The following is a 26769-nucleotide window of genomic DNA, read 5'->3' as shown; positions in this document are numbered from 1 at the left end:
ATATTCAAATAGTGTGCATCAGTAAGCCACCAGACAGGCAAAGTTACAATGGAAAGGATGGGCACAGGGTGTTGTATGTCCTGTTGATGATCTTGTCTCTGCTTTTATTAAGGGAAAACTCAAGAAATGATGATCTGAGAGGTGCAGTTGGCAGTTTATGGTTGGGTTATTCAAGAGACATGCTACAGCCTTAATGGTGAGCAGAGGACACATAGGAAGAGATAGCAAGAGAGGGCGGCAGCATGACTGGCAGCTGGGAATCCTGGGAATGTGGAGAGATGGTGGTGACATGGTATGTTGGTAGGTTAGAATAGTGTGAGAAGCATTGGCATCCTTGGCTCACCCATCAAAATCAATTGTATACCTAGAATAAAATACCTAATATACTTTTAAATATTAGAAGGGGGAGGGAGGAGGGCTGGAGGGAAGGAAGAAAGATCTGGAGGGCTTATCAGTAGTAATGAACTGTTCACTAAAGAGAGATTTTGGAAAATCGATTTGTAAGAAGGGAGAGGTGTGTGGTTGGTTAATAGTACTAGGGAAAAATCATTGCTGGCATCCGCTGTATTCATTGCATGCCAGCTGCCAGGCAATGTACTTTGCATGCCTCTTCCAGTTTGAGTCCTACCAAAAATCTATGATCATCGCTTTTATTGTTCCATTTCCTAGTGAATAAGGACCATCTGGATTGAGTTGTTCAAGAACCCTGGCTTAGATTCCATTATGACCTGACTTTTATTAGAATCCAAGTTCTAAGCCAATACTCTCTCTATTCTGATTCCCAATGAGGACAAGACAGAAAGGGTATTCTCCATAGGCAAATTTATGCAAGGGAAGTTAGATGATTTGCTGTGTGCCAGGAAAGGGCTGACGTTGAGCTAAGTAACAAAAACAAAAAGGGACTTAAAATGAACACAGGAGAAAAAATAAAATTCTAGATTATTTTGGCCACTGGATACAGAAGTAACAAAGACCTGGCAAGTCAAAGAGGAAAAACGTGTTATTACATACATAGGAAAATTAGAGTCTGTAAAAGAAGAATCTGAAGGAAAATAATCAGTCTTAGTAATGTTTCCCAGATTATTTCCTTTTGTTTTTCTGAAAACAAAAATACAGCAAAGGACTTGGGTTTGAGCTGCATACAGAACAGTCTAGTTCATCTATTTATGTGAATTGAGGCAGTTTTTTATTCACAAAGTTTCTTCATACATAAATATCACTTCTTTCCTTCTTTCCTTCCTTCTCCCAGAGCTAAGGGCTGAACCCAGGGCCTTGTGATTGCTAGTCAAGTACTCTACCACTGAACTGAATCCCCAACCCCTCTTTTTTCCTTTATCTTCTCCTTTACTATAATTAACATTTACATGTTTAATCTGATTTAAAAACTGCATTTTGAAGCATCTGAGAGTCTTTAGCAGCTTTTTTTTTTTTAGGTGTTAATTAAATATTTCCTCTAAAGTGTTAGATACCATTTGGAACAAAGATACTCAAAAATTATTTTCAGAGTTAAATTCAGACAGAAATTCAACAAAAGGGGTGGGGGCAAAGAATTCCATCCTCTCACCTATAGCTGAAGGCTGAATACCAAAAAAAAAAAAAAAAAAAAAAAAAAAAAGGCATTCAGATTTTCACTGTCTCAACATCTCAGGCCTATTCCCGGGTGCACTTCCTAAACCCAAATAGCTCAGGAGGGAGCTTGTGGGCAGGGCACATCACACCCGCTGCTCCAAAATTCTTGAACCCAAACTTTGGGAGGTAAAGCCATGAATCAAGTTTTAATAACTTATTAGAGCTTTTGGAAACACTGCAGTTTACAAAGTACCCTAAACTATCCTTAGAACAATTTAACTGTTTAAATACTACTAGAAAGCAGTAGAATCTAGGAGAAAGTAGATTCTCAACTTAGAGCATGTACATTGGATTCATATATTTAAGAATACAAAATAACTAATTAACACATAATTAACATATTAACTGTAATAATTAATTCACATACGTATATGTCTCTGTGCGTAAACTGACACATGCATGTGTAAGATCATGCTAGACATTCTTCCAACTGCGTGTCTACCAAGCAACCAGACTTAGATAGTAAGCTATGCCTACATTAACCATGTTACTCCAGAAGCTTCAGAACACTCCCAGATAACTCATTAAAAATATCTCTGAAAAGTGAAAGTGTAATTGAGAAGACTTGTTCCTTCTCTTTTGAAGTAAATGACTGTATAATAAATGCATAAAGTTTAAACACTTGAATTTTTTTTAATTTTTGTTATTTGAGAGGAGAAAGAGGTTTATTTGGCTTACAATTCCAGATTCCAGTCCATCATTAGGGGAAGCCAAGGTAAGAAGTCAAGGAAGGACCTTAAATACTGACATACTTGCTGTTCTGCAAGCATAATCTCAGACTTTTGAATTCACTTTCCAGCCAAGAATCACAGAAGAATCATTGACAATGCTGCTCACTGCGTGGCTTGTGGTCTGGATTATACTTATCTGTGTATCATTCTTTCTTTTTTTATTCAACAGAATATTTTTATTGAGTAGTTGGAAATTTTATACAATGCATCCTGCTCACACTTGCTTCCTATTCCTCCCAGGTTCTCATTCCCAGCCCCACACCAAAAAAGTACACGAAGAACAATTTGTGTTGCCCATATACTATGAAACATGAGCCAACTCCCAGTGACCAGTTCCTTAAAGGTAATCAAATCCCTTCTCATCCCCACGGCAGAAGCCAACAACTGTGAAGAGCTACACTTCCTTATTTTCATTACAATTTTTAAGGATTCTCCTCAATGGGTTCCTGTCTAAGCTGTGTCTTTTTCCTTTGGGGACAAGGAAGAAGTTCTTACAGAAGTCTTCAATGTCTCTCATTTTCAATTATGAGCCTGGCATCATTGGTACCACTGCAACAAATGCTTCCTTGCCCATAACAGCCAGTGGCTGCATGAAGAGTGGACTTTCCCATTGTTTCCCATGGTTGCATGGACCACAGACATCCACATGACCTCCAGTGACAGCATGGGCCTCAGACATCAACATGGCCTTCGCCACAGCATGGATCACTGACATCAGCAAGGCCTCTGGTGTCATCAGAAACCACAGACATCAACATGATCTTCTGTGGCAGCCCTGATCACCAGCTGCGGCAGGACCTCCCACAACTGCACAGACCATGGACACTAGCATGGCCCTAGGAGGCAGCATCAACCACAGACATCAATATTTAACCAAGTAACAATTATTGATAATAACTTGCTTTTTGGCTCTCTCTACATCCTGCTGCTGAGGGTAAAAGAAAGAAAGGCAGGCCCTAGGAGATGCCTAACACTACAATCTGCAGTACACCTCAGTTACTTTTCATAATCTCCTTGAAAGTAATCACCCCCATTTCTTTAACTGAAAATTAAGTAAAACACTGTGATAAGTGCAGGGGATTTAACACAATGAAACTGTTTGACAGATTTATAGTTCATTCTCTACCTTTAGTTTGCCTTGACTTTCTTCCTGAGCCCTACCTAGAACTAATCTTCATCTACATCCGAGCATTTAAGGAGATGATGCTTCGGGGATATCAATAGCTCTGGACCTCATCATAGAGTCTCAGCTGTTCCTCCACTGAATGACCCTCAAGTAAAAGGATTTGACTTCACTTCCCACAGCTGGGCTTTCCTGACCTAAGATATGGATTTTCCATGCTCCTTTCAGCGGGATATCTACTGCTTATAAGACATCAATGAACTGGAAGGGAAGGGAGAAAGAAAGGAAGTAAAGAAAGGACAGAGAGAGGCTCTGAGAGAGGCAAGAGGGGCAAAGGCAGATGGTAACAGAAAAATGGAGAAAAGAAGCAGCTAGCTTAATTTTTATTTCATATTGAATGAAATTGAAAAATAAAACCATATGTAGTTTCTTCATGGCATCTCTGTAGACATGTATATGCATTAACAGATATTAATTTTAACTATTTAAAAGTTATAGAAAAATTCAATTTCTTGATGTTTATATTTCAGAATCTTAAGATTCCTTGGTACCTTTTGAACCAAAAAAAAATATAAAAGATGGAATCAAGAAATGCAGACAAGAGTTGTCCTGTGTTTCCATTTGCTCTGTAAAGGCTGTTTATGGCACCAAGTACACAGCGGGCCACTGTTCATCAGGCTGCACAGTCTCATGCCACACGTAGGCTTAAAGCTCAGGTTCCAGTCAAGGTGGATACCCTCGTCTTTCCTTCCCAGAATCCACAATCAGTTCGAGTTCATTCATCACCAAACAGCAAGATCAGTTCTTTTTAGTCATTACTTAAAATAAATTCACCTTGGTTCTACATCCTTATCAATACAACACAAAATACATATGATTTCAAGAACCATGTTTATTATTTTAATGAAGGCATAATTAAATCATCTTTCACTTTCTCTTTCCTCTGTCCAACCTCTCCAAAACTTCAAACTGATAGCCTCTTTTTTCTTCGACTATTGTTACATATTATACATATATCTAAATATGTATGTATAAATTTATATGTGCAAATATATAAACACACTTTGCTGAGTCCATTTTTTATTTTTTTCTTTTTTTTTCCTTTTTCTAATAATTTTATCTCAGTTTATTTACTTTATATCCCTAGGGTGCTCCCTCCTTTTTCTCCTCTCAGTCCTTCCTCCTCTCTCCCTTTCCCTTGAGAAAAGGGGAGTGTGTCTTCTCCTGCCCCTATCAACCCTCCCCAGCACATCAAGTCACATCAGGACTGAGCATGTTCTCATCCTCTGAGGCCAGGCAAGACAGCATTGCCAGGGGGAAGTGATCCAAATTCAAGCAATAGAGCTCATGTTAGAAACAGCCCCCCTCTGCCACTTGCCAGGTGACCCACATAAAGACCAAGCCACCATCAGCCACAGATGTTCAGAGTTTTGTTTTTTATGTGTTTGTGGTTTCAGAGCTGACCACATTGTGCTGGGTAACCAGTTAGGGGTCCCATCACTGGGAGAGGATAATTCTCCCTCAGCAGTGTGGCCTGGGTTCTTTATCTAGGGTATTTCCCCCTTCCACATTAGCATGTCTATTGACATTGTCATTGTTATGATCTTGTTTATACAGCCATTTCTAAGAAAGACAGTCTCACAGTAAAGTTCCTGGTTTGTAGCTTTTACAGTCTTCCCATTCCCTCTTCCAAGATGTTCCCTGAGCCACAGATGCAGGAGCTATGATGCAGATGTTTCTTTCTACTGGGACTGGGCTCCCATGAGCTGTTGATCTCTGCATTGTATGCAGTATGGTGTTCTGAAATAGTTTCCATTTGACATAAAGAGAAGCTTCTTTGATGAGGTGTGGTATCTACACTTATCTGTGGGCATATACTTCCTGAATCTTGTCCTTATAACTAACTACATTGAAAAATCATTTAAAATGTAAAATGATAAGGTTTAGCCAGTGGTAGGTGATTTAATGGCATCAGGTACCAGTTTGGTCTTACTCAGCTTTCAGAGATATTTTTCTCCTTCTCCAGAATTTCCAAAGTCTTTCCTGGTTTCTGAGAACAATGGAGTTTATTATTTCAACCCATGTTAGGACTTTGGAAACCAAAGGGATATATTAAACTTCCTTTAAATGCATTTAGTAATCACTGCCGAGATTTGTGTCACAGTCTTTTTGCTATGATGACTCTTCCTGATTCACATAATGTGCTGGGTGATTCTCATCAGTGATTGTGAAATAGCTCCTCTATTATTTGGATTATTTAAATAATGCTTAAGAAGATGGCTGGACATAGTGTTGAGAATGTACGTGAGTGGTTTTATAAGCCTTAAAACGTAAAAATGTGTGTCTATGATTAGAAAGAGATATATACACTTAGGTATAAAGATACAGATACATATTTACCTCTGTAATGGAAAGAATTTTTATTTTATTAACAATAACTATTTCAACCAGTAAGTTATATGGCTATAAACACATCTAGTAAAATATATATGTACAATTATTTTAATTAACTTATGTATTTACTTTATGTGTAGAGTACTTTGCATGATGCCTGTGCACCACACTAGTGTCTGGTATCCAGAGAGAGCAGAGAAGGGTTTCAGGGTGCCCTGCAACTAAAATTACAGCTGGTGTGAGCCACCATGTGGGTTCTGGAAAGATCAGCCAGTGTTCCCTCACAAACAAAAGAATTTTTAGAAGTTTCTATTTATTAACTACCTATTATGTACTTGATTTCAAACCAAATACTTTATATTTGTCTATCTGTTAAATTTCCACAGCCTTATAAGTCGAATCCTATGGTTCAGACTTGATGTGAAGCTATTCGGTCACTAATCCAGTTTCCTAGTAAAGGAAATGCATCTAAATCAATAGGGCAGTCTGAAACATTCCATGTCCAAGGGCAGGGAAAGCAGAGTGCATATTCTGCCTCTTCAAGGAACACTTACCTTGCTTTTCACCTGTCAGTTGGAAAAACAAAACTATTTCTTTATGTGATGGTGAAGAGTGAAAGAAAACTGTAAAAACTAAACATAACCAGGAAGAAGAAAAGAGACTAATTTGGCATCTCTTTGCTTCATGCAAGTCCCATTTTTCCCCAAGCCCTGTCTCCTGTTTCCTTGAGGACAGAAGTTAACCAGTGAGACTAAAAGCAGAATTAGTGACTATCTAGTGGTGTCATTTTAAAAAATGAAGATATTCATACACAATGTGCTTAAACCTATAAACACAGCAAAGGAGTGGCAAGCATGCACATTTACAAAGCCCAACCTAAGTTTCTTGTAGCTTTTATGGTACCTATCTAATTACTGTATCCTAGATTAAATGAACATGGTACCCCAACTCTCCAGAAACTTTTCCATCTTAAACTTGTCCTTGACTTCGTCAACATTCAGTACAGGTGATGATATATAAGTCTTTGTATATGTATATGATGGCAGCCTGAAAAGGAGCCCAGGTACCTGTTTAAAGGCTGTGGCTGTATGTGCAGTCTTGGTTATGACTATGAAGACTTGCTGATCTAAGGTTGGTGTGGAGGTGGATGCTACTTTGACATTTTGATAATAGAAGCAAGAAGGTCAGGAATTCAAGATTATTCTCAGCTACATCAGGATTTTGAGCCCAACCTGAGTTACACAGGACCCTATCTCAATTAAAAGAAGAAAAAGAAAAGAAAACAGAAAAAAAGAAATGTTGAACTTCTCTTGCTGTGTTTCAAGAAGAGACAAACATCTGAAAAATGCTGTAAAAATGCATAATTTTTAAGCATTAAGAAAGCTAAACACGGGGCCTGAAGAGATGGCTCAGATGTTAAGAGCACTGCTTGCTCTTCCTGAAGTCCTGAGTTTAATTCCCAGCAACCACATGGAGGCTTACAACCACCTATAATGAGATCTGGTGCCCTCTTTTGGCATTCAGGTGTACATGCAGGAAGAACACTGTATTAATAAATAATAAATCTTAAAAAAAAAAGCTAAACACTGTACCAGTTTGTCCTATCTTTGGCAATATACATTCCATATTGTAAGGGCATCTTTGTAAGATCTGCACTCACTAAAGGAAACCAAGGAAAATATTCAATTCTTTTTTTTCCCTCTGTCTTTATTTATTTGCTGTCTTTTTAAGTTAAGCTAAAAAGTAATCTTGAATGGCCCAGTGCTAGCACATATCTCTTCTTAATTTCTGAAGTCTGTGTCTTAAAAACAGGTGCTTTGCAAAGATTTGTCAACTCATTCATTGCTTTTGAGACTGCTGATAGTTTCTCTACTAGATATATTCCCCCAATTTTTTTATCCTGTTCTTAAACATGTCCTCAATGCCTGCAATCTCCCATGCCCTGTGTGGAAGAGGATGAAGAAACAGTTCATGCCTTTGAAGAGCCCGAAGTGTGGAGTAGAACAAAGGCAGGTCGTGAAATAAGTCTTTTTCGTGGTATGTAAACATTACACTGGAAGTGTTTACCTTTAAAGTGGCATTGGCTTTTCTCCCAAACCACCACATCTCACATTGCCACATCTCACTCAGACCCTTTCGAAAAAAAATGCAGCTGTCAGTAATGATGAATGTGAAGATGGCTAGACATAATGTATGAGAATGGATATAGGCGGTTTTGTAAGCACCATGTGGTTATGTGGGACACGCACGTTGAACACAGGCAGAGACACTTCACCTAAAACTTCCCTTTGCAGCTTGCGGATGTAAATGAGCCTGTGTGGAAGTCACTGTTTCCGGAATAAGACGGCTGACTAACCAGCAAAGCTCCATGTTGCTCATTTCAGCAGTATTTTACTTTTCTTGAAGCAGTATATAAAATTTGTGCAAAATACAGCAAAGGAACTTGGGCCAACCACATTAATGAGGTCATTTCTGCAGGTTGTATCAGGGATTCTGTCTGTTAGAATTTAAAAGAAACAAAGTCAAAAGATGCTGGCTTACAATAGTGGAATCTCTCAGCATGTGAAATCAAAATCATGTGGCTGAGAGAAAATGATTCAGCTGCTTTTGCTTAAGTTAAACTTTCAAAATGATTCTACATGGAATTATATGTCAAATACCTATGGCTTGTTTTAGACGTGTGGATGAAAAGAGAGAAAATGTGCTTCAGATTCTTGGAGAATTTTTAGTCAGTTAGTAAAGTCAACTTTAGGCCCATTAAAACAAAACAGAACTTGAACTGGCTGCAGGGCAGCGTGTAATATATCAGCCAGTAACCAGGGCTGATAACCAGAGATCTATATGCAGTCGGGGATCAGAACCCATGAGTTTGAGCAGTGCAGAAAGAAAATGCTCCTTATTGAGATTAGAAAAAGAGAATCAATGAGGTGTATGTGAGTGAGAAAACACAGGAGCAGAGTCCAGTAGAGCAAAAGCTTTAGGGATTGGAGGGCTTACTTACAATAGAAATTGCCCTGGAGAAACAAGGGGACTTCAGGTTGTAGCTTAGGTTGAATCAAAACACATTTGCACAAAACTAAGGGCTCAACCCTCCTCTAAAAGATCAAAGTGGCCACTGGATAGGTGCCACCAGCACAATAGTATGATACAGCCAGGAGCCAGAATGAGGACAGAAACCTTGGGAGAGATAAATGAGCTCCATTAGGCTAGGCATGGCATTTCTTCAAATAAGCAGATTCTATGGTAAAAAGATGGCTCAGGATTTATTTAGTATGATTTGAAAACACTGTGTATAAGTTATATTTTACTTTACATTAAAATAAATTTATTATGATCACCAACCATAATATGTTCATTCTTTCAGAACTTTCCTGTTTCCAAGGGTAGAAATTACTTCTGTACTCTCAGAATCCATGTTTTCCTCCTGTTTCCTTTTGATTTCGTGATACCACACATAGAAATGGAATTCCCCATTGGAATTCACCATTGGAGACAATGCTGTCTCCAATGATATTGTTTAATATTTTTATTTATTTACTTATTCTGTGTCTGTGTGTGTGAGAGAGAGAGAGAGGGGGGAGGGGGAAGAGAGGAGGTAGAGAAAGAGAGAGAGAGAGACTTGCTTACATGTGGAGATCAGAGGACATGTATTCTTGGAATCAAATCTGGCTTTTCAGCAGGTAACTTACCCACTGTGCCAGCTCACAGACTCCTGCATTGTTTCGCAGGACGTCAGTACAGTCACTGTTTGAGAGTAGCTCTCAGGTGATGGGCTACAGAGCTGGAGTTTGTGATCTCTGCACACTGCACAACTTCAGGCATTGTCACAAAAAAAAAATGAAATCAACTAAGAAGGTTGATGTAAGTCAGGATATGTTTGATATACTTTGTTTCTTGTGTGTTACCTCTTTCGGCCATACAATATCCAAATCCATCTTGCTAGGTTTTTAAAAATGTGCAATTAGAAAACTGAGATACCTCACTCAGAATATCTTTTCTAGATCTACCCGTTTGCCTGCAAATTCCATGATGTCCTTGTTTTTAATCACTGAGTAGTATTCCATTGTGTAAATGTACCACAATTTCTGGATCCATTCCTCTGTTGAGGGCCATCTAGGTTGTTTCCAGATTCTGGCTATTATGAATAGAGCTGCTATGAACATGGTTGAGCAAATGTCTTGACATGAACTTGGTTGCCTGTTCCTCGACCACTTCTCCCTAGGGCGACCTAGCCAGCCCACAGAAGATGAGGATCCAGGTAGTCCTGATGAGAATTGATAGGCTAGAGTCAGACAGTAGGAGAGGAGGACTTCCCCTATCAGTGGACTAGGTGAGAGGGATAGGGAAGGAAAACGGAGGGAGGGTGGGACAGGGAAGAGCTGAGAGAGGGGATTACAACTGAGATACAAAGTGAAGAAATTGTAAATAATAATAATAATAAAGAAAAAAGAAAATCATAGTCAATTTTGAAAATTATGTACTTGTCCAGGTATGATATATATACACAACACTTTCATACTTCGTATATACCGTCATCAAGCATATCCATCATATATTCACATTATATAAAATATGCATGCTATATATTCACACATATTATACGGTTATTGTCGATGACTATGTGTGAGTAATTGTATTTGTTGGTAAAAACAGAAAGAAAGAAAGAAAGAAAGAAAGAAAGAAAGAAAGAAAGAAAGAAAGGAAGGAAGGAAGGAAGGAAGGAAGGAAGGAAGGAAGGAAGAGAAAGAAAGAAGAAAGAAAAGAAAGGAAGAAAGAAAATTGAGTGACTTGGTCCTTCATTTGAACTTATGGTATAGATATTATGATGATATTAAGACAATTAGCTGCCTAGAAAATTCAACTCTTCACCTTAATATGATTAGAACCAATCACATTTTGCCCATTAACAATTGAATTTGAGTTAATTTTTTTAATTTTTTTTATTAATTACACTTTATTCACTTTGTATCCCCCCATAAGCCCCTCCCTCCTCCCCTCCCAATCCCACTCTCCCTCCCCTTCTTCACGAATGCCTCTCCCCAAGTCCACTGACAGGGGAGGTCCTCTTGTCCTTCTTTCTGATCTTAGTCTATCAGATAACATCAGGAGTGGCTGCATTGTCATCTTCTATGGCCTGGTAAGGTGCTCCCCATCAGGCTTTCTCAGACAATTAAGAATAGTGCTTCCTCAAGATCCAGCCATGCCACTCCTAGGCATATATCCAAAAGAGGCTCAAGTACACAATAAGGACATTTGCTCAACCATGTTTGTAGCAGCTTTATTTGTAATTGCCAGAAGCTGGAAACAACCCAGATGCCCCTCAACTGAAGAATGTATGCAGAAATTGTGGTACATCTACACAATGGAGTATTACTTTGAGTTAATTTTAAAGTGTTCAGAGCACTGGCATGTATTCAGAACATGACTGAGAGACCATCTTCACTTGATCACTGTCCACAGAGACACCAAAGACAAATCTAGCATAATATTTCCCTGCGTTTCCCTGCCTGGCTATGGACTAAGCTGTTTCCCAGATCAATTCTTCAAATCTTACTCCTATCGACTACACAGGTACGGATGTAAAAGAATCATTTTGGGGGGGATTCAATACCAAATCATATGGTCTCATTTATGTCACGATCCACAGAGCATTTAATAATTTTTAACACTAAGCTAACACAAATTTTTAACATTAAACCATCCAAAGAAAAATAAAAGCATTTCTATGTCTACTGATATAATTTACAACGTAACAGTGTATGTCCCTGTGCCAGCGGGTGTCCATAAGCCTGTGTACAAATGTAGAGGCCAGACGTTGATATCTAGTATCTTACTTGAAAGCACCAAGCTTTTTTTTTCCCCCCCAACAAGGCCAATTCAGCTATGCTGGATGGCCAATGAACTGGAGAGTTCTGCCTTGTTTCTCTAACCTTCCTTCTCCACCTTCCCAGCATGGGGGTCACGCATGCGTATTGCTGGGTCTGGCTTCTACGGAGTGATGGGCACCCAAACTCAGTACTTCATGTTTGCACGGCATTTACTCTACCAACTGAGCTATCTCTTTGGCACCAATTTATAACCATTTTGAACAAAATACGGAGACAAATTAAGCAGACAATCCTAGAGGATACTTCGCTGTTTCCTAACAGCCAAGTCTAAACAATATTTTTCTAAAAACAATAAATTTTACCAAATCAAACCAAATAGAAAAACAAGTACATTTTTTTGTCTCATAATTTAAGTATTTGAATAAAACATTCTTACTGCAGGCCATAAAAATCTTAAAACATAATTATAATTAGAAACTTAGGTTTCTCAGACTCTCATAAGCAATCTATAAAACTATTTTATTTCAAAACAAGTTATATTATATACACATATAATATGCATATACTATTGTAATAAACATGCAGTAATTCTGTTTGAATGGTATATTGACAGCTCGAGAATGAAACCGTGGTTTTGTCCTCACACAATCACTGTAAGTGGAGACCTAGCACAGGTCTTAGGGGATAGTCAATGTGAAGTTTTCACACTCAAGTTGAGGCAAGCCATCCAGGTATCGAGCTGGGCTCCCTCTCCATGCCATCACATCATTTATGGACAACACCAAAACAATGCACTATGTCACTCAGTTCCACATGCCAGCAGGAATGTTATCTTGTTGCTATTACTGTACTTTTGAAATAAAGATTAAGCCCTGTCTGTAGAATCCTGAGACTATAGGAAAAGGTCCCCCTAAAGGACAGTGCTTCAACTACTACTCTCAGGTCTATCTGACAGTGACACCTTCTATTCACAAAACACTCAAGAAAGGAGATTAAACAATGGGTTTTCCCAGATATAGTTCAAGCATGGTCAATATCTGAGACAGGAAATATGAAGCCCTTTCCTTAATTCTGCAGAAACACGGAGAATTCTGGCATGGCAGATTTGTTAATCTTGTATTTGTAAGCTATAACCGTGTATGCAACGCCCAAGGTGAGATGCAGTATGGGCCCTGTCACCGTTTGTGATACCGAGAGACATACAAGGGCCACAAACAACAGAAATTCTAAGGCTATCGTTGTTTTCTCACAATTAGTGTTAACAGGTTTCGGTCATATAAATACATGGGCTTCCTAGGGTACCATTCTTTGTCTCATTTATTGACATGTTTACTGAAACACAGCAAATGCTAGGAACATTATCAGACTACAAATGGATTGATTACATATGACCAGTGGAGAGATTAAAAATAAATAAAGAGGCGTTTGTGTGTATATGTACCCATTTTTTAGAACTGTAGTGGGTGTTAAAATAAGGGCTACGTGGAAGAAGAGTTTGTGTAACAGAGAGGTTAAACAGAGGAAGTGAGATTTAAGGTGAAAACTGAAGAATAGGAAAGGATGAATCAAGCAGACGGGATGGAGAATTCACACTTGTAAATGTGTGGCTTTACACCAAGGAACATTTTGAACTTTAGCACATAAGATGTACTATTCAACAGTACAAACAACCAAAAGACCCCAGCAGTAATTGCAAAAAACAAAATTAAATCCCAGTCTCTAATTTTCTTTGCTCTTAGTTTCTGGGCATCAATAACCACTCAGCAAGTGTTTTTAACTAATGACTAGTCAGTAGCGAACGACTCTACTGATTTTCAAAGTCTGGTCACAAAACACAGACACAATTAGTTTCATGAAAGAAATAATTTGGGGACCTATCTTGTGGTTACTGAATGTGAAATATTCTGCATTGCGTACCAAGCTGGGCCCTACATGCTGTGTCAACTAAGTTTGCATTCCCTGGTGAGGAATGCACAATACAGTCTCAGTAATAAGACTTACACGTTAAAATATCGCTAGAACAGTAGATTGTTAGTACTCGCGTAAGTGGCTGAGAAGCACAGGGCCAAAGCACAAAGAAAATACCAGAGCAGAAATGCAATCATCACATGCTTGCCTATGCTGTGAACTCGAAAGTGGAAGTGAGGTCAGACAGACCCTGTGAATTCCAGAAGAGTCAGGGAGGAAGCGTAGGACACAGAGCTTGTAGAAGTTCTAATCATCACCAAAAAAAAAAAAAAAAGTTAGTGTCACAAGGTCATGTCCATCATTCTCAACTACAGATGGCCTAAGATAGACAGGAGTAAGTGATGTAAAACAAAGGCGAGGGCACAGGAATGCCCTGTGGCAATGAATCCAGAACAGTGGATCTGAGTCATTGGAACTCATAGTGGAGGAAGTTTGCTTTTCTCGGGCCGTGTTTTACTCCAGCCAAATGGATATAAACTTTTACTTATCAAAATTCTTTGCCTCAAGCCAATTCTAACTCTGGAAAGGAGCTATGCCTTGGCCTTCATGAAAAACGCTTCAATTTGAGAATGATAGCAGTGGCTTCCTAGCTTCCACCTTCCATTGCTGCCTCCCAATTGTCATCAGAATGGAGGGATTCAGCTACGTAAATTTTTGTGACTAGATGCCTAATTCTTTTTTCTCTCTTTCTCTTTATTTCTAAGGTCAGATTGGACTCAGTTTAAACAAGAGTTTATGGTTTCCTAAACCACGGTTTCTTTTACTATTCTCTAATCCGGTCATACTGAATTTGATTTTGGATGTTCCAAATAACAGTACCTCCATGGTGCTATATTCGCTGGCAATCAATACTGATGAAAAAGGAGATCTATGAGTGTATACTTAAAGAGAAGTCAGCCTTTTCTACAACTACCATTTTTTCTTTTTTTTTAATTAGTTAATTTATTTATTCTTTACATCTCATTTGTAAACCCCTTCATCCTCTCCTCCAAGTTGCACCCTCCCTCTCTCACCCTCTCCCATATTCCTCAAAAAAGGGGTGCCCCCCTATCCATCTACCCCAGATCATCAAGTCAAATGAGGGCTGAGTTTGTCTTCTTCCTCTGTGGCCTGATAAGGCAGTCCCACCAGGGGGAAGTAATCAAAAAGCAGGCAACAGAGTCTATGTCAGAGACAGCCCCTGCCCCCTTTACTAATGAACCCACATGAAGCCTTAGCTGCCCATCAGCTACATATATGTAGATGATCTAGGTCCAATTGATGCATGTCCCTTAGTTGGTGCTTCAGACTCCACAGGTCTCTCTGAGCCCTGGTTGTCTTGTCTAGTTTGCAGGAGTGCTCTTCAGTCTCTATGGCCCCTGCTACTAGGAGTCTCAGCTAGAGTTAACTCTCACTTTTTCTATGGCACTCTAATTAGTTAGACAAAAATTCTAAGCTTTCTTAAGAAAGGTCTACTCTATGTGTCCTTTTATATATAAGTGCTCAAAGAAGTTCTGAGTGTGCATGCCACTGGTAACTTAAATCACTATCTATATATGCCCAATCAGGATGACCATGAGCCCATATTTAAATACAAAGTGGCTTGAAATCCCACTTGAGAAAAAAATTTTTAAACAGGTTTGTTGATTCACTGAGCTGTATCGTACCTAATCACCAAAGCCATCCTTTTGATGATTCTCCCCCAATGCTTAAGCTTCTCCAAAGGATAAAATAAAATCCAATTATGTCTCAACCTTACCTGTTAAGGACCAGGATACAAGGCATTTCTGTGGCATTTTTTGGCCTTATCAACAAATAATTACTTGTTCCTGTCATTGACTCCTGACCGTTCATCAGACTGAAGATTCATTTGCTGATCATGTGACTATTACCTAGCTTATCAGCATTGAAGACAGATGGATGATATACCATGAATTCAGAAAGGTTAGGGTCCGTCATTTACTTCCCGTGTGACTTTGATAAAATTACTTAAACACATTTCTTTTCGTTTTTTCACATGTAATATGGTATCAGTTAAAATGGGGCCTGATGAAACAACAAATAAGAAAGCTTAACATTGAGAAATGGTTCTGATAACGGAGAAGACAAAATAAGTGTTCAAGATGCCACTTCAGTGAATTAAATCAGAATGACCAAAGCATTCTCTTGTAAGGGCTTTGGTAGCACCTGGAGTTCAGCATTGGCTATTCTTATACTCCACCGAAAAAGAGTTCTCATTCTTACAATTTCCAGCCACCAAAATGGATATATTTGTTTTATCTTTGCTCCTCTAAAAGGCATCAGATAGAAACATGACGTGGAGCATAAACTATAAAACTCACATTAAAATTTCTACCACTACCTCATACAGCACTTTCCAAATCCCTTCTCAGCTTTCCCGTCAGCTGGCTTTAAGGTGCTGGTAAATTGTGTAGTTTCCCCTCACACAACCCCGTTGACCTTTACTCTTTCTACAGAAGTTCTTGTATCCATATTTAAAGAACTGTGATATTTAATTTTTCCCACTGACTAACCAGTGATTGCAGAGACTCTAGGTTGGTTAAAATGTCAAGAAAGAAGAGGAAGGAAATGAATTTGCTAGATGTTATTATTATTTATGCCATAAACTTACCTAAGATGCTTTTGGTACTGTTATGTACCAGTATATCCCCTATTAGAGAAATTCGTCTTTCTGAAATAGTGACACTCCAGACCATAAGTTCTCAGTCAAAACAATATTGGCAAGTAAATAAATAAGTGAGTAAAATAAATAAAAATGTAGTAGCAAGTGAGTATAATAACATAAAAATGATTTGGATACATAATCTTCTGAGTATAAATGCATCAAATTCCCAAGGTTAGTTATCATTCCTCAGTTCATTTAACACGAGCCCCTCAGGAAAGTGTCTGTTCTCTTCATCTGGTTCCCAGGGATCTCACTTTCTAGACCTTCCCACGTGGACCCTCCACTGATTCTTTGCTGGTTCCTGCCCTCTTTTCAGTCTTCTAGTGCTGAAGTTGTTCTCTGTCTACACCTGTTCTGTGGGTGCTCTTACCTAGTGCTGTGTAGATGTGGATTTCTTCTGAGTTGATGCCTTTAGCCGTCATTCTTTTCCAAAATCTAAACAGCTATATACAAACCATTATTTAGCATCTCCCCATACATGTATAATGAGCCTTACAAATTAAATATTTCTTAACCTGAACTCTTGGTTCGCACCTGCATACTCATCCATCCATCATCCTTTCATCACCTACCATGTGAGAACACAAAGTATTCCTTCTCTAGAGGATAAAGCAACTGGATGCTACTTTGGGAACTGATAACAGCCCTTACTGGACAACCAAGTGTATTAACTTCTCAACTATGTGCCTTCTAGCATATGCATATGTACAATATAAATTTCTAAAGCTTATGGATTACTTCAGATTATTTGGAGGATACAAATGGACAAAGACTCCAAACCACAGAGAGAAAGAGAGAGAGAGAGAAACCCACACAAGAAAAAGCATGTAATTAGTACTTAGCCACAATACTAATGAGTGTGAGATCACAAATCCGTGACAGAAAGAAATCAAGTGTGTAGCATCTGATTCACCTTCACATGACCACACCACCGAGTTTCTAGAGCAGAGAACAAGCAGCCAGGGTTATAGACAACTTTCCCTCTGGAGGTTTCAGAAGGCGGCTTAGTCCATCTGCTGTGCCTTTCAATTACTGGGTCTAGAAAGGTTGTTTGCAGGGAACTCAGTGAATTATAGCACAAAGAATCTGAAATAACTTTCTTTAGAGTGGAGGGGCCTTAGAGGAAGTTATCCACTAAGATCATGCTGATCCTCTTACCACATTCCAGGAACCAAAAGGTCATCAACATTAGTCACTTCTGCAGGAGCTCTACACAATCTACTGCTGCCCTGGAATCAGGAGTGTTCTGAGGACACCAGGGGCTCAGTTTCCATTACAAAATGCTACGGATTTCTCAGGAACCATCCTTTCTCTTAAGCATCTTCAAATAAGTCTAAAAACTAGGCATACATACAAAGATATACATATAAAAATATACCAACATGCCAACTCAGGGGCACCTCGAATGACTCCAGGAATGTATCTGTCATCTACAAATTCCCTAAAGGTTTATTTTATGTTGTTACTGTTGTTGTTGTTTTCCATAACTAGGGATTGAATCTGGGTCCTCATACACACCACATAAATACTCTACCATTGAGCTATACCTTTAGTCTTTCCCATCTCTTTGATTTATCATTCAGATGCTTTGAAAAGTATAGCTAGAGTAATGTGGACTAAAATTATGGACCATGGAAGAATAGTCTATGAAGTAAAGTAACATCAGGTATTTTCCGTGACTTATATACCACTTGCTTAGTGAGAATGTTGAGAATATTGCTCCTCTCTAACCTAGGCCCACTGAGCAGGTGGACGGAGAAGTGGAAGGGCGGCGTTACACAGGAGAGGCTTTGTGCTGTAGGCATGTTTCCTCTGACTTGCTTTTGCCTAACTTTGAGAAACCAATTAGACATTCAGACAGAGATTCTTAAATTTTGAGTTAGAGATTCAGAGATATGTTAGCGAGAATTTAAGAACAGAAGAGACATGTGGAGCAAGCCTTGGGACATTCCAAACATGTCAAGTGACAAAGCATAACCCAGAACAGAAAATAAAAAGGAATGTCAGTGTAGTTAGGGGAAAAAATTAAAAAAAAAAAAAAAAGAAAGAAAGAAACTTTTCCAGACTGCAAGTGAAACTAATGTTTAAAGGAGGAAGTAGTTTAATTCTACTCACAGGCTTGGTAAAGTGATTCAAACATCGGAATTGACTTTAATGGCGAAGTGGAGCAATTTATAGTTTTCATAGACTTGTTCTTAGTACTTCTAATTTAGTAGAGGTGTGTGTGTGTGCCTCCCTGTGAGTTTGCAGTGCAGGGGTCTTTGGATTGCCTTGAGCTGGAGGTACGGATAGTTGACCTATCACCTCAACCTCTGTACCATCTCTTCAGCACAAGGGAAGTTTGTAGAGGATGTTATAAACGAAAGGACTCTTCAGGATAAAATGACTTTATTTGCTGTTGGAGATAACACTGGTAGTTGGTTTTCTTTATTGTTGTTGGTGGTGGTGGGTTGTTTGCGTGTGTGTTTGCTTGTTTGGATAAGAATAAAGAGAAGCAAGTAGACCTTATCTAAAGGGAGGTAATGAAATCCAGAGCTCTGAGTTTTTAGAAGACAGTCTATATAAACACGCTGATGGAAGAGACCAGGCTAAGATGACAGGGAGGTGAGATGGGGATCAAGCTAGAAGCTAGAGAAGAATTATTGAAAAAAAAAAGTATTCTTCATAAATAAATAGATAAATAAATAAATAAATAATTTTTTTTTAGAAAGATACACACACACACACACACACACACACACATAAATAACATTATCTTGGAAGGAGAGGAAGTGCCCCTGGACCCAGCATAAAAAAATTCATTCTTGAAACCAGGAGAGAAGGAATATGCAGCCAGAGGCCAAATGCAGTATAAGTTGGCACTGTTGTGAAAAATGTCTCCTCTAATTCTCCAATTGCCAGCTTCCACTCAGTAGAATGAGAATCAAATCAATACATCGCAAACAGCAAACAATTTAAAGAAAGGAGAAATAATGCTTAGAGAGAAAGAACTGAGACCTGCAGGTACCTGTCACCTCCTATGGCAGACATTTGTAGACTCAGGATGAGGAGAGCCATCCTGCAGCCCTCCAGGTGTTACAGCCTCCTGTGTTTTGGAGCCTCACATAACTGAAATGAAACTCAGTAAAACTTAAGAGCTAGTCTTTACCTCCATCTCCAGGTCAGCAGCAGGGTCCTTGCCACTGGCAGGTTTCCATTTTACTAACCACAAAGCTCTTTGGATAGTAAAAGCTGATTATGTTTATGAAAAGGAAGTGGGAAGGAGTAGATATTTTATTTAATTTTAATGAGGAATCCTGATTCAAAGGATTCTTTATATTGATAAAGGAATACTTTTTATCCCTACAAAGCAGTTCAAATTTCAACATTGTCCTGAGGTCGGCTATTTTTAGGTATAATGTAACTTGGTCTTATTTTGGAGACAAACAAGAGATAGAGTTAAACACATAGCATTTGAATGCCACAAAATAATTTTCTATAAATGAGTCACATCTATAGTGAAACTTTACATATATATTTATCAGCATTATCTGTGCCTAACTATCAAGGCTGGATCTCAGGTTGTGATATCAAGTTCCAATGCCTACTTGTTCCACAAGGACATATTAAGCACCTACTAAGTACTACAACAATGTACAGCAGTGAACAAACAGAAAGATGATTGTGTTTACAGATATTACATTCAAGGAGAGATCTGTAGAAGACAACACACTCAATAAGAAAAACAATATGTAACAAGACCTTAAGCTCAATGAGTACAAGCACATGAAAGTAAAGAGAATAGGTAAATCATCTGCAATATAAATAGTGTGTTCAGGTTAAATCTCACTGAGAAGTTAACAAGGTAAAGACTTGAAGAAGATAAGGGTATGAGCTGTATAAGAGAAAGTGTTCTTGGGAGAATCAAAAACCAGGCAGAAGGAACCATGAATGCCAAAGTTTAGAGTAAGAAGGACGCCTGAGGTATTTACAGGGGTATCAGGAGGCCAGCTTAAGGATAGAGGGTAAAGTCCAAGATAGGACTGGTTACACAATGTGCAGCCACAATTTTTTTTCATTATAAAATTTTCATCTAAGTAATTTATTTTTTTAACAAAACCTAATTTTGATATATTTTCTTTTTTTTAATTTTATTTTTCTTTTTAGTTACATTTTGTTAACTCTGTGTCCCCGCTGTATCCCGCTCCCTCATTCCCTCCCCAACCCCACACTCCCTCCCTGGTCTCCTCCCTGCCCCTTTCCAAGTCCACTGATAGGGAAGGACCTCCTCCCCTTTCATTTGACCCTGTTTTATCAGGTATCTTCAGGGCTGGCTGTAGAGTCCTCCTCTGTGACCTAACAGGACTGCTCCTCCCCTGGGGGGAGAGGGGGAGTCAAGGAGCCTGACCTTGAGATCCTGTTAGAAATAGTCCTGTTCCCCTTACTTTGGAAAACTATTTGGTTAATGAGCTACCATGGGCCACATCCGAGCAGAAGTTCTAGGTTATATCCATAGATGGTCCTTGGTTGAGTGTCAGTCTCAGAAAAGACCCTGTGCCCAGATATATCTGGTCCTTGTAGAGCTCCTATCCTTTCCATATCATACTAACTCCCCTTTTTTCATATGATTCCCTGCACTCTGCCGAGGGTTTGGTTATAAGTCTTAGTGTCTGCTTTGAAACACTGCTAGGCAGAGTCTTTCAGATGCCTTTTGTGGTAGACTCCTGTCATATGTTCAATGCACATCCCATTTGTCTTTCTAAATGAGGATTGATCATCTTCACCCGTGTCCACTTTCTTGATTATCTTCTTTAGGTTTTTTGATTTCATTATGTTGCAGCCACAATTTTTAAGCTCAATATAAAATCATTAAGAAGTCAAGAAAGACATAAGGAATCATTATTTTATATTCATCAAAAATTATACATAATACAAACAAATGTCAACCTTGGTCACCTCCCAGAATATGAAGGTAAGGCTTTGTTGCTGAAGAAATAACGAACTTCAAGCAGAGGACTTGGAGGAAATGAGTGGGCACTGATGCAGAAGCTTCATCCCTGGGAACTGGCTTTCATAGAATCAGAAGATGCTTCAAAAGATGGCAAGGGGGAGGGGCATTTGGCAGTCCCACCCAACCATAAAGCTCATGAACCACACCAATGAATGGACTGACAGCAAATTTACAATGGGAAACAGTAACACTTTGATCTTGAGGGGTTGCCACCAGCTGTCCAACTTGAATTAAGGTACACACAAATGGTGGGAAATCATGCTTGGGTACGTAAAGCTATGTAGCTACACATGGCTGGAGAAGCCACAGACCTGAGAGGAGAACCTTTCTAAACCAGTATAATTTCTGTCTGTACCATAGTTATTCCCATACCCACAGGTAAGAGCAGAGCTCACCCTCATCAAAGAAGCTTCTTTTTGCAGCAGGAGATCATTACAGAAAGCCACAGCTAATCCAAATGCAGAGAACAAGTGAGATGTTCAGTCCAAACCAAAATGTCTACAACACAACTCCTGCACATAAGGCCCAGGGATTATTGAGGAATAGGGTACAGAAAAATTGTAAGTTCCAGAGGACCAGGAAGTCTGCTGTGACTTCTAGCTATGACAGGAAGTGACACCCATGAAATCTTGACAGCATGGCTTCCTAAACAAGATCTGAACAATTCCAACATTTGCTAGCTTCCTTATGAAGATAAGATAAATCTCCTGGGGACCCATTCCTGAATGAAGAGCTATAAGCAATTAACAACTGCGGAGAAAAGTAAAATTAGTCTTCCCCAGGGATGAGCCCTCTGGCTGGTTATCTAATAGCAAGTGGTCAAACTTAGAAACACATACATGCAGGCAACACTGAAAAAAGTAAGTTGCAGTTATCCATTCATATGTATGTATGTGTGAGTATGTATATATGTATGCATGTGTATATGTTTATGTATGTGAATGTATGTGTACGTATGTATGCGTATGTATGCATGTGTATATATATGTATATATGTGTATGTGTGTGTATGTGTGTATGTATTTGTGTGTACCTATGTATACATGTATGTAACAAAAATGCTTAAAGAAGAGGCTGTGAATTTAGGAGAGAGTAGTTGTGGATAGCAGGAGTAGGACAGAGAAGAGGGAGAGTGAAAATAATATTATTATATGTTAATTAAATAAAAATAAGTTAAAATATGTACTTAAAAAAGTAATCCCAAGCCTTAATCTATACATGGGGACCTTCTGAAACCAGAGCTTCACTTGACTTCATAGGTAACATACTTGAGAAATGGTCTTTGGTAGGATATATGGTTAGCACTAATAGGTATTGGGGAAAGATAGCATATTTGAAGGGCCTTCTCCAGCCTGGTGAAGGATTTGAGTGAAAAGGGGCTCTACTGGAGCATGTAAATCCATCTACCCTGTGTGTCTGATGGAAGTTAGTCTAGGGCTCAAGACAGACAAAGAAGATTACCTGGAAAACTATTACAAAGCATTCTGACTAGAGGTGACAAGGGCATGGTCTAAGGACTGTGTTGCTGGAAGTGATGAGAAGTCCTAGAGCCTACAACTCATAGAGTTGGTGATAGGTTTCATGGTGAGAAAAAAAATCACTTCCAATAGTTCTAAAGCCTGAGGAACTCAAAACAATTACCACAAATTCAGACAAGGAAGTGTGAGAGAAGGTCAGAACAGGTAGGTTGGCCTAAGTGGGGTTAGGAGTTGAAATAGCAGCGAGGAGCCTGGAGATTCCCCTTAGCACCTCTCTGGGGGTTGGCAGTTGAGTCTGCAGTAAGTGCGCCAGTGCTGCAGAGCATGAATTTGAAAGTAGTTAAGAAAAATCTCATTATTCAGCATCTGAAAGTAAAGGTCTCAGCTGACCCAGATTCTTCAAAAGTTCAAGTCTAAATAAAATCCTTTCTTGGAGCACACATTGCTCTTGGCTACGAATATTTATACTATATTTACTTCTTAATCCAGTCCTCTTTTTAAAAAAGTGTTTCACTGCCTCAATTAACAGTGTGCTTTGGCTGAAACTGAACAGCAAAGAATTTGAAACGTGATGAAGACAAAGGTAGTAAAAACTACTTGAAATACCACAGTTAGTTTTCACGACCAGCAAAGATATTTTCACTTGATTTTGGAAGGAACTATTTATTTTTTTTGTAATCTCCTTACTGATCTGTTATATAAATGTGAAGAACATATTCATCTACATCTGTGCTGTTGATGGCAATTTAAATTTAGATAAATGGTGTGTATATTCATAAATATTCCATGTAAGTCAGGAAACTGAAGTGAGATTATATGATATTTTTCTTTGCCTGTGGGGACAAAAAAACAAATATTTCAGAGGGTTAAAAAGTATTAGAAATGTGTCCAGACTCTTATATCTGGCAGAGAAGAGAAACTTCATTCATTTCACTGTAGGACTTGTGTGCAGTGTAAACTTTAAGCATGCCATCCATCTCTAGTTATTATTACAAGGCTCATGATGACTGAGGTTCAGTCAGGCACAAAATGAGTCAAAACTGTTTGACTGTTTAGACCCAGATGCATGACTCTGAACACATTAGACAGTGTTTGTGGGCTCTGTGATGAAGGGCACCATCAAGAGAAACACAGGAAACAGCCAGAGCATTACAGGGCAAAGGAAGGAATGTGAAGCCATTTGGTGAACACATGCCAAGCAATCCTTTGAGGAGTCTGGAAGTAATTAGAGAATACCTCAGGAGAGGACTGATACTCAGAAATTACAGTGCTAGGTGGCCAGGGTCACTATAACTTAGTTAGCTGACCTATTAGTTAGTGCCAAAGAGATCTGAGACAATGACAGATGGCTTTTTGTTTGTTTGTTTTGTTTTTTAAATTAGAATTCCTCTGATATGGTACTCTAAAGAGTACCTCCTTTCTCAAAACTAATTGAACTGTTTTTTGAAGATTTTCCTTTTCCTGCTTTGGGAAGAGTAGGATGGGTGCAAATATGGTGTTCCCTTTTGAAATCCAAACCAGACACGGATTCCCACTACATGTTATAATCAGATATGTAGTGACATCTGGTACCACACCCTAAACAAGGGGTAAATGTCTTGTTATTTACTAGCTCAGCATAGGTTAAACAGTGTCTAGATGCTTATGATTTAACCGTAAGATAAAACTGGGTTCATCCTCCTCAGTAGTGAGGTTGACAAAAGGGGTTTATGCATGACAGACAAGCATTCTATCACTGAGCTACATGCACAACTAAGTCACCTACATTTTTATTTTATTTTGAGACAGAGTCTTCCTGAATTACCCAGACTATCTTGTCTTGTTTATTTGTGTGTTTGTTTGAGACAGAATTTCTCTGTATAGCTCTGGCTATCCTGGAACTTGCTCTATAGACCAGGCTGGCCTTGAACCCAGAGGTCAACCTGCCTAGGCCTCCTTAATGCTGGGATTAAAGGCATGTGCCACCACCTACCACACCCAGGCTATCTGGGACCTATCCTATCCTATCTCCTATCCTTAACTTCCTGAATAGTTTGGAATGAAGTCCTACACCTCAACATCTGGGATAGGTCTTCCATTTAGTAAAATTTCCTTCAACTTATCAAATTTGAAGAAAGCTTCTTATTTGGGACTCCATAAATGAATAGAAAATATTACTCAATCTTTACATAAACAAAACAGTAAATAAGTCTTTTTCATGAACATAAAAGCACAGTTATAGCCAATGGATCTAAATTTTCTTTAAAAGACCTAATTTATTCATTTTACATTAAAACTAAAACATGCAAAATTATCCTTCTAAATATGAAAAATTATGCCATGGATATATAAGGAAGTAGCATCCTTGTTCTGATAATCCATGTCAGGCAGTTTTTGACAATGAGGTCAGATGATAGATGGAAGAGGCCAGCCTGGAGCATCCTGCAACATGTTAGACAGTGTCTTGTCCCCTTTCCATCACACCACGTTCCATCGGGATAATCCCAAATGTGTCCTGAAGTTTTAAAATGTTCTCTGTGGTAGTAAAATCATCCCTGGCTGAGATGCACTAGCAAAATCATTTTTTTTTTCAAAAATGCAATAAAGGTAGATGTAAACTCATTTTTACACATTAGTTTGTAGTCTCCCATCTTGAGCAATTGTTTGCACAATCTTCAACCACCAAAGAAAGCAAAGCTTGGCCAAAAGGATAATGTGAAACAGCAGAGCTCCCCAAAGTATTAAGTGACAGCGTGCCTGCTCTCACTTGAAGAAGCATACAAAATGTCTGTATCTGCGTGTCACTCACAGATGACACGGTTGACTGACCTACTTCCTTCTTCAGAAATCCACCAGCCAAGAAGCAGCAAGTCTGAGGCATTTTCTGTCCACTCAGTAAAACCTTTGTTGCACTGAGCTGAATGACACATAGGAAGACCACAGAGCTGCTCTGTCGGACCTGCTGGATTTTTATCTGTTTGCTGATAACTGTTTCCCTTTGACCGCATTTCTGACACTAATATCCTCTAGTGCGATTATTTTTATGTCAGACATTAAAACAGCTTACATTGACTCTAATTTGTGTTTTATAGAAGAAAAAAAAGACAGTGTTTATAAACGTCTAAGTGGGCCATAAATAAAACCAACCATTTCTTCATACCTGTCTATTCCCAGTTCTTATTTGATCTTTGAAGGAAAACTAACTTTATACAGAGTTCATGAATATAAAATATATCCACATGCAGTGTAAAGAGAGCCTCTGCTGGCTCTTTGATCACCTCCTCATGATGGGGGAGCAGCCTTGCCAGGCCACAGAGGAGGACAATGCAGCCAGTACTGATGAGACTGGATAGGCTAGGGTCAGATGGAAGGGAAGAATGACCTACCCGTCATTGGACTGGGGGGGAGGGGCATGGGAAGAAAAGAGGGAGGGAGGGTGGGAATGGGAGGCTATGAGGGAGGAAGCTACAGCTGAGATACAAAGTAAATAAATTGAAATAATTAAATAATAAATAAATAGAGAAAAAAAGAAATTAAAAAGAGGGAGAGAGAGCCTCTGCAGCAACACGGGCTTCATGATTAGTGAGCCATTTCATTCAGCACTATCAGGCATAAGGTTGTATCAAGACTGCTATAGAAATGGATGAGTTCCTTATCAGGCATAAGGTTGTATCAAGACTGCTATAGAAATGGATGAGTTCCTGTCCCTGCTAGGTTTACTGTGGATTGTTGTAGTTGAAGTTGGATCTGGTTTTGCTGCCATTCACATGTTACACTTTGATGACTTCAAACTGAGGAAGAAGCAGGGGGTGGTTTCACGTCTGAAATTAATGCTTACATAATCTTCCCCTCAACCCATGTTTTACACCCCCTCCACTTGTTTTGCTTTATTATTGAGACCTACTATTTATACTTAAAGCTATTTTTCAGATGAGAATAGTCAGCTGGTAGCAGCAAAATAAGAAAACACTCAAATTTATGTGG

This window comes from Meriones unguiculatus, chromosome 11, assembly GCF_030254825.1.
Source record: "Meriones unguiculatus strain TT.TT164.6M chromosome 11, Bangor_MerUng_6.1, whole genome shotgun sequence".
In the NCBI taxonomy this organism is placed as follows: Eukaryota; Metazoa; Chordata; class Mammalia; order Rodentia; family Muridae; genus Meriones; species Meriones unguiculatus.
The sequence above is the reverse complement of the archived record's forward strand: the minus strand, read 5'-3'. Positions refer to the sequence as shown.